Genomic DNA, 9,200 nt, shown 5'->3' with positions numbered 1-9,200 from the left:
AGTCATTAAGGAATTGTCAAGCCAGTGACCAATAGAAGAAGGAAATTCAGAGAGGGTAGTCAATATCTGGAGCCATTTTTCCCTAGAATAATTTTCTATTCCTCTAATGAAATGGAATACTGAGAGGCTGGGGTGGATAGAACTTAATGGGATGAAGGGAACAAAAATCGTAATCCACGGTCTTGCAAAGAGGTTGTTCAATGGCAAATACTCCATATTTAGTGTTGAGACTCTAAACGTCTATACTCTAAGGAGGAATTGGAAATAGATTGGCCCTCCCAGGGACTGAAGCTCAGCTTCAAGTCATCTCAATCTCTGGAAAATGATTAAAATGAGTGAGTGGTATGACTGCTCATAGTCACCTGCCAAAAATAAGCGTTAAATACTATTTGAATGAAGAGGACATCACTGCAGGGCTCAAGTTACTTGTGTAGTTTTTCATATATGATACCCTGGCATTTAATTTTTTTAATATGTTCTTATTTGAAAGGCACCAAGTAAACAAGATAATGTGATCAAAACACAAGAGAAACAACAGATGATATAAATAAACCCCTCCCCCATAATTCACATAATGAAGTTAACAGACACAATCTTTAAAATAACTCCAAAAATGTTTAATAAAACAAAAACCAAGATTGAGATCTTTGACAGTGAACTGGAAACTATAAAAATAAAATAACCTATGGCAATTCTTTAACTTAAGGGTACACTAACCAAATTTTAGAATTTGATGGACCAATTTAGTAGCAGATTAGTCACAATTATAGAGCTAATCAGTGAACTGGTAGATAAATCACAAGAAAAATATTAAGATGAAACATGTAGAACAAAACAGATGGAAAATATCAACATAAAATAACAATAGAGGCTCTACTGTGAGAAGGTCAAACATACATTAATTGGAGTCTCGAAAGAAGATGAGAGAGACAGTGGGAAAGAAGGAATACTTGAAGAGATAATAACTGAGAATTTTTTTAAAGATGAAAGATATTAACCCACAGGTTCAAGAAGTTCTATACCTCATGAAGTATAAATAAAAAGAAAATCACAACTACACATATAAAAAGCACTAAGACAAAAACTTTCCACTACCCATCCCCACTGCATTGCACCATCCTAATTCTGACCTTTATTTTTTCACAAGTAGACTAATATATTTATGTAACTACTATTCTCTATTTCTCCCTCATTTACAAAGCTGTCAAACTAATATTCCTCAAACATCATTTCTTATCCAGAAAATACTCAGAATTATTTGGTAACCTCTCTACAACCTGATATTGCCCAAAGGAATGTTAATTGAGAAGGATCAACTAAGACAGCAGGACCCAAGGTCCCCAGTGAAGGGCAAGCACATGTGGATAAGTGAAAGGAAAGATTACATAATTCCATGAGTAATCCATAAGCAATCAGAAGTGTAAGTAATAATAATGACTAACACTCATAATGCTTTTCATATGGACCCTCATAGGTTGATGTATTTTAACTCATTTAGTCCTCACAACTCCATATGATATACTGTTAGTATCTTCATTTTACGGTTGGGGAAACAGAGATGGTAAGTAACTTGCCCATGGTCACACAGCTAAGTGACAAAGCTGAGCTATGGACCCATATATCTGGCTCCAGAACCCATGTTCTTAATACCTACTGTCTCTGCACGTATGAGCAGCAATGGTTTCTAAACAGAATCATAGGACTGAGCTGACAGCAAGGATTAGAGTTCAGTAGAGAAATGTTAACAGTGTTTAGAGCTAATCTCTCACCTCCCAAGAGTGAGATTCACGTGAATGAGATCACACTGTGACTAAGGGCTAGACAGCGATCTTAACATCACTATAAAAAGAATTAAGTTTTAGAGCCCTTCTCTCCCTGGGATTACCATTATCTCCATGATTTGGTATGAAAATACGTAGTGGCACAGGTTTTTCAGGGATTTCATAGGAAGTCACTCTAACATCTACATTGAACAAGTCCTCCTTGCAAACCAGTTGAAAAATGGCTAAGCTTAATCCATTTGGTTTAGTTTTCTCCCTCCAGAAATCCTACTTGGCATCTTTCTTTTTCTTTTATGAGAGTGTTTTAACTTTCATCTTCTGGTTTTAATTTAACTTGTCATATTTCTAGTTTTTTGTGCATGTGCCCAGAGGCCTCTGGGAAAAGGACACATTTTTTAATAAGTCAAAACAATAAAACCCAGAAAGGTCAACTTAAGTCAATTAGTCACGTTTCAAGCAATCTAAGTAGAAGACAAGAAATTCACTTCCAGCCTTCAAATTGTTCTCTCAAAGACTGCTAACCCTAAAGACGCAGACGTAGGGAATGGACTTGAGGACACGGGGAGGGGAAGGGTAAGCTGGGAAGAAGTGAGAGAGTGGCATGGACATATATACACAACCAAATGTAAAATAGATAGCTAGTGGGAAGCAGCCACATAGCACAGGGAGATCAGCTCGGTGCTTTTTGACCACCTAGAGGAGCGGGATAGGGACGGTGGGAGGGAGACGCAAGAGGGAGAGGATAGGGGGATACATATTTATGTATAGCTGATTCACTTTGTTATAAAGCAGAAACTAACACACCCTTGTAAAGCAATTATACTCCAATAAAGATGTTAAAAAAAAAAAAAAAAGAAGACTGCTAACCCTGGAAACAGACTAGGGCATTCCTGCACAGAGAATTAAAGTGATCAAGGTCATGGGTACAGATAACTTAACTGTCATGGTAAGCAGGAAGCCTTTGAATGTAAGTTACACAGATGACAAAATGCATGGATACCATAGGAGGCGTATGGTATTCTATAGGGGCTCTAAATGTCCTAACTTGGTTCCATGTCTTAGCACAGATGAATTCTGCTAAGATTGAACTTTTCTAAGTCAGGGGCCCCAAGGGACCCCAAGCCATAGAGTCCCTTGTTTTCCATGTCGGTGTGAGCAGAGTAACAACCTCGTCTTTTTTTAAAGTTGCATCATTAATAGTCCATTTTATTCTTTGGTTGATCATGTGGCCATGTTCTTCGGAGGTAAGTGCTCTCCTAAAACCTTCCCCACACCCATTCTTCTCTAACCACCCCCTGTTAGTTTTGCTCCTGGCACTTACCCACTTAATTCTATTCTTATCAGGTTGCCATCTCCTCACTGCATCATAAGCTCCAGGAAGGGAAGAACTGTATCTCTTAAATTCACAAGCGTATCTCCAGGGCTGGCACAGTACCTAAGACATAGTTGGCGCTCATATTTGTTGACGGGGTAAAAAGAAGGAATAAACAAATAACAAAGTTAGGGAGGCCAGTGAGACTGAGTGGAATAGAGTCCTTGCACGAGTGACATGGAAATCTGATTTGATTAATAGCTAGCTGGGAAAATATGAAATACTGTTTTTATGGGCAAATTCTTTCCTACCCTCCCTCCTCCCTTCTTTCCTTCCTTCTCTCCTTATTTTCTCTCTTCTTTTTCCCTTTTTACCTGATTTGCAAAGCTACCACAAGGAAATAAAGATGGTGATAAACGTGAGAGAGACCAACTCAAATTTGGGAACTTTGTCATGAAAAGGTCATCTAAATGGCGAGACTACATCATTTTTTCACAAGAAAATCTCACACGCTTTAATAGGGTCACAGACACTAGAGGGCAGTCCTAGACACCCTCCTAGCATCTTCCCACCGTGGAATAAACACAGCAACCTAGTTTGGGGTTTAAAACACACTCAGAGGGCTTCCTTGGTGGGGCAGTGGTTAAGAATCCGCCTGGCAGTGCAGGAAACACGGGTTCGAGCCCTGGTCCAGGAAGATCCCACATGCCGCAGAGCAACTAAGCCCATGTGTCACAACTACTGAGCCTGCACTCTAGAGCCCGTGCTCCGCAACAAGAGAAGCCACCGCAATGAGAAGCCCGCACACCGCAACGAAGAGTAGCCCCCGCTCGCCGCAACTAGAGAAAGCCCAGGCGCAGCAACAAGGACCCAACACAGCCAAAAATAAATAAATAAAATTTAAAAAAAAAAGAAAAAAGAAAACACACTCAGATCACCAATCAGATGCTCCAGCCTTCATCTCCTCCCGTAAGTGGAGGACTCCTCTGTGACTCCCCCACCTATTTGTAGGAGACCTTTGTGTCTCGCCGGAGTCCTTCAGCATCCTCCAAGGGCCTCCAAAGGCCACAGCTGCTGTCTCCCCCTGGAGCCCACAACTATTTACCCTCGTCCTGGGTCCACAGAGATGCCTGCAGGATTGTGTTCACAAAAGCCTCTGCTTTCAAGTCCTGGTGCAATGGGGTCAGTGTGTGTGTGTCCAGCCCGCCCCCCCTCCCCCATGCATATGTTGAAATCCCAACCCCCAATGTGATAGTATCGGGAGGTGGGACCTTTGGGAGGTCATGAGGGTGGAGCCCCATGATGGAATTAGTGCCTTACAAAAGGAACCCCAGAGGACTTTCTCACCCCCTTTCTGCCATGTGAGAATACAATGAGAAGTAAGCCGCCCAGTCTATGGTATTTAGTTAACGGCTGCCTGAATGAATTAAGACGCCTGGCACGTGCACAGGTGGGGAGAATGCCTCACTCCTCTTAAGTGACTCTCTTTCCGCAGCACCAGAGTTTGAGGCCCTGCACCCTAACACCCTATTGAAATTTAACAATAATAAAGCCCCTCGAATATATTCCCACAGCCTCCTAGGCACTGGACTCAAACATAAGCTTTTGGAGAACTGCACTTCCCCACTGCTAGACTCCACATTTACAACTAAGATGTTGTGAGCTTTTCCCCATGGAAGTTCGCCTTAGTCACTGTGGCCAACCCATCAGACGTGTGTAGGTTTTTCAAGATTCTGCAGTGAACTGGCCCTAATTCAAATCTGTCAATCAAGGGCTTGCGTATAAGCTCAGCTGCCTGGGGTCTTTGGCTCTCAGGAAGGTTTATCCTCGGATGTCCAGGTTCTGGAAGAACATCATTGGCCTCAGTTACCTTCCTTTTTTAGAGAAGGAATTGTTTTATTTATTTTTATTTTTGCTTAAAGCAGAGTTGTTTTTAAAAGGCTCATTCTAAAAAGAGATCGAGTCAGAGTCTGGTGGGAATGTTCCTTCAGCTGAACCAACTGTTGGCTGTGCTTGAACGTCTGCCAGCACGGGGGCCACTGCTGCAGCACTTTTAACTTAAAAGTGGCTAATAAAATCACGAAGGGAAATCATAAAAGAGAATGACAAACAAAATTATCAAAAAGAAAAAAAAAAGATTTTACTATAATGAGATTCATCCTCCAGGGACCAGAAAGAGAAAATTTGCAGACATAAGCTTATGCTAGCAGAGACACTTGACAGATTTAAAAGTTGTTTGCCCAAAGTAAGTTTCATTGATCAGTGTTTACTAATCAGTGGTTTCTAATATTGCAGAAACTCTGAGTCCAGTTGGGCAAAAAAAAAATCAAACCAAAACCAAAGAAACAAACCAAAAAACCCCTGAGATCACCTCAGTTACCCAAAATACAAGAAGAGATTGAAAAACTACCTTCCATTTGTGGTGCATTCATTTTTAAAGCTGATGGAATCTTCAAGAACACATTGTTTTTACACTGGCTTATTTTGCAAATGGTTCAACATATTGAAGTTGTGGTTGTATTAATGAAACAATCAGATCGGGACTCCCCTAGCTCTTGATTTGGAGGCAGGATCACTTTTTATCACATAAAGAAACAGATTTAAACATAGCAGGGAGGGACTTCCCCAGTGGTCCAGCAGTAAAGACTGCCTTCCAAGGCAGGGGACGCAGCTTCGATCCCTGGTCGGGGAACTAAGATCCTACATGCCACGGGGCACCTAAGCCCATACACCTCAACTACTGAGCCCACGTGCTGCAAACTACAGAGCCCACGTGCCCTGGAGCCCTCACACCACAACCAGAGAGAAGCCCCCGTGCCGCAACGAAGACCCGACACAGCCAAAAAAATTAAGAAAATAAATAAGTTAAAGAAATAAATATTTTCAAAAATTGTTAAGAAATAAAATAAACAGTGGGGAATAGTAATTGGTTATTAAGTTACAAATGTATTTGGTCTTCTGTTAAAAAGTATGCACTAATGGTTAAATGTTACATCTCTATTTTTAAGTACTTCATACATGGCTACAACCCAGAGAGCATTTTTTTTTTGCCTAGGGTACTCTTTACTTATGTATTTTTGGAACGTTTGGGCCAAATCTGTTCCATCTTTGACCTTTGGGTTCTTTTCTTTTCTGTTTAGGCAAACAACTATGTATACCTTTCTCAGTATTAAATATACACACGTACTCACGTACTCACACACTCAGTATTAAACATACACACGTACTCACTCACATGACAAACAATTCCCAGACTTGCTTTTCTGACAAATAAATCAGTGCTAGTAGATCTTTAAAATGTCAAACTTCTCATTCAGCGTAAGGCCTGTCACTGTCCATGCGTTTCTCTGACGGTACCCCAAGTTTTACTGATTGGCATGGTTCCCACATGTCAGAACAGCACAACGTGCAAGACACCTATGCAGACCTATTCTGTCCCTGTAATTATTGCAGATTTTTTTTTTTTCTGACTTCTTGGAAGATTTACTACTCTCCCAGGCTCTTGGTCTCCCAGGGAGGTCAAAGAGCTTCAGGTAAGTTTGCTTTCCCTCCACTCTTTGAATACCAAGGTACCACCAAACCCTTTTCTGAGACCTCTTAACACACTGCTACATTATGCCACGTCTCAATCATGACTCATGGGCATGCTCAAAGGGCCAGCCCAGAAGAGCTTGCTACTTTAGAAAGGTGACTTCTCATTATTGCCATAACTTACAAAAACATACTTATAGACCTAAGAGTAGGAGGAACTGTTTTGGCATCTGCTGGTCCTGGGTTCAGATCACACCACTTACTTGCTCTGTAACTTTGTATATGCTTGTACCTCTCTGAACCTTAATGCCCTCATCTGTACAGTGGAAAGTGACACTATTAAGAATATAGGCTTGTTGTATAAATCAAGAACAAGCGTGTTTTAGAAGAAACGGACAACTATATGTATCCAATTATGTGGCAATAAGTAGAATTTTCTTTCCTGGCCTACCCCTATCTTGAATTAAAAATAAGGAACATGCTAGAAATATCAAAAAGTGAGACAGTAGCAAAAGGGGATACCCTGGTGACGTGCTGATGTTTAGAAATCAAAGCATTTTATAATATTGAGCTACTTCTGTCTGGTAAGTTGGTACGCGGACCAAGTGTACGTCTAGGATTATGCTATCACTTTCTTTTTGTTTTTAATTGCACTTTATTAATTTAAACAAATAGAGATGATGACTGCTTATGTTATCTTCGTAAATCTTTTGAAACATGCCCTCATAAAGACTTGAGAAAAGGCTGGATTTTTTAACTCAAAATACTTTTTTAAAAATAATTTTTATTGGAGTATCGTTGCTTTACAATAGTGTGTTAGTTTATACTGTACAGCAAAGTGAATCAGCTAGAGATATACATATATCCCCTCTGTTTTGGATTTCCTTCTCATTTAGGTCACCACACAGCATTGAGCAGAGTTCCCTGTGCTATACAGTAGGTTCTCATTAGTTATCTATTTTATACCAGGTATCAATAGTGTATATATGTCAATCCCAATCTCCCAATTCCTCACCACCCCCCATTACTTTCTACCTATTTAGGTGTTCCATTTCAACATAAGACTTGCCTACAATGTGATGAATTGACACATTTCAGCATGGAGTTGAGGTTATTTCCCAGTCTCAAGGTCTCCCACAGCTCTGAATATGCCCACGTGTATGTTGCATGTGAATTACTCATTGAAATTTACTCTAGGGAACATCACTTTTATGAACAATAGTAACCTGGCCCAAGGTAGTGGAGTTTGTATCCAACACAAGTGGACTTTTGGACTGAGAAAAGTGTTTTCTACCCTCTACTTTTAAGTCCTTGTCTGGGAAAGGACTATCCAGTTAGGAAATGATCCAGACGTGATGATTTGCTACATAATCTTCTGATCGCTTATTAATTTTTAGCATTTCTACAGGGATGAGACAAGCAAAGATGAAATGTAAAATTTAATTCAGTCTGCCAAGTGGGTTCTAATGTAAGAGAGAGAGAGTCTAGCTTTTCAATGGGAGCAGAGATTTTCCGTGGATGGACTCCTACATCTGCACCACCAGACTAGACCACTGCTCTGAATCACACTTTACGCTTCCAGCTTCTTGGGGATCCCATGCTAGTAACAGACTCAACAGGTCCAGCATCTAGCTCACCATCTACCTCCCAGTATGCTCTCCTTGCCCATTGCTTCTGTTTGTGATTCTCCTCTTCTTAGTCGATACCTGCAGACTCGCCTTGGGCTCTCCTTCACTTTCCTTCTGCCATCAGTCTTCTGGCCCTTTCCCTGCCAGAAAAGGGCCTGTTGGGCTTCCTAGTTAACCCGCTGGGGTTCCTTTCCCTTCCATCTGTTAATCATGTCGAAGTCCTCATCAGCCAGCGCATTTGGGCAACAGCTGCTTTGCTTTCTCTTCCTTCTAACAACCGACCGCCTTCCACCAACACACACACATCCTCTACTAAACTTCTGGAATCCCTGTGGGCATGTCATGCCTTTGCTGTAGAACCGGCTCCCTCTGCCTCAGTAAATGTTCTTGTCATGAAGATCCTTTCTCAGGATGTCCATCCCTATCTCCCACTCCTCTCCAACCCACACTTTTATTCTGATCCCTTTGCACAACCATTTCATCCCAGCCTTTCTGTCTTTAATACCTTCCCTCAATCACTCCGCCCCCAATGTCCAAAGCCAAGCCTCATATTCAAATTTCTGTTGAAATCTACCAACACATCTCCTTAAAATACTGTAGACCCTACGCACCTCTCCCGTCTCTATACCTATATAACCCCAGCACCACCCTGTTTAACGCTTAATAGCAGCTCTCTTTCCCCATCAGTCCTGTTTCCCTGGAAGACCACATGTTATGTAAGGGCTTCTACATCACGGTTCTCCTCTGCCTTCCCCCCTACTCATCCCTCACTCCCTACCCCAAGCAGAAGACACAGAAAGAGATCAGTAACACCCGTGGTGGATTGGAACTGAAGTTTGAACTCCCGCTGACTCCAACCTACACCCTCGACCCCTGCTGGGGGTAAACTGGAAATTCCGACATTCCCACCTTTGCCAGTCTTCACCACAATTACACAGGGTTAAGGAC

The sequence above is a fragment of the Aethalodelphis obliquidens genome, unplaced genomic scaffold (assembly GCF_003676395.1).
Source record: "Aethalodelphis obliquidens isolate GAN/ISIS:26980383/991018 unplaced genomic scaffold, ASM367639v1 scaffold23, whole genome shotgun sequence".
Classification (NCBI taxonomy): Eukaryota; Metazoa; Chordata; class Mammalia; order Artiodactyla; family Delphinidae; genus Aethalodelphis; species Aethalodelphis obliquidens.
The sequence above is the reverse complement of the archived record's forward strand: the minus strand, read 5'-3'. Positions refer to the sequence as shown.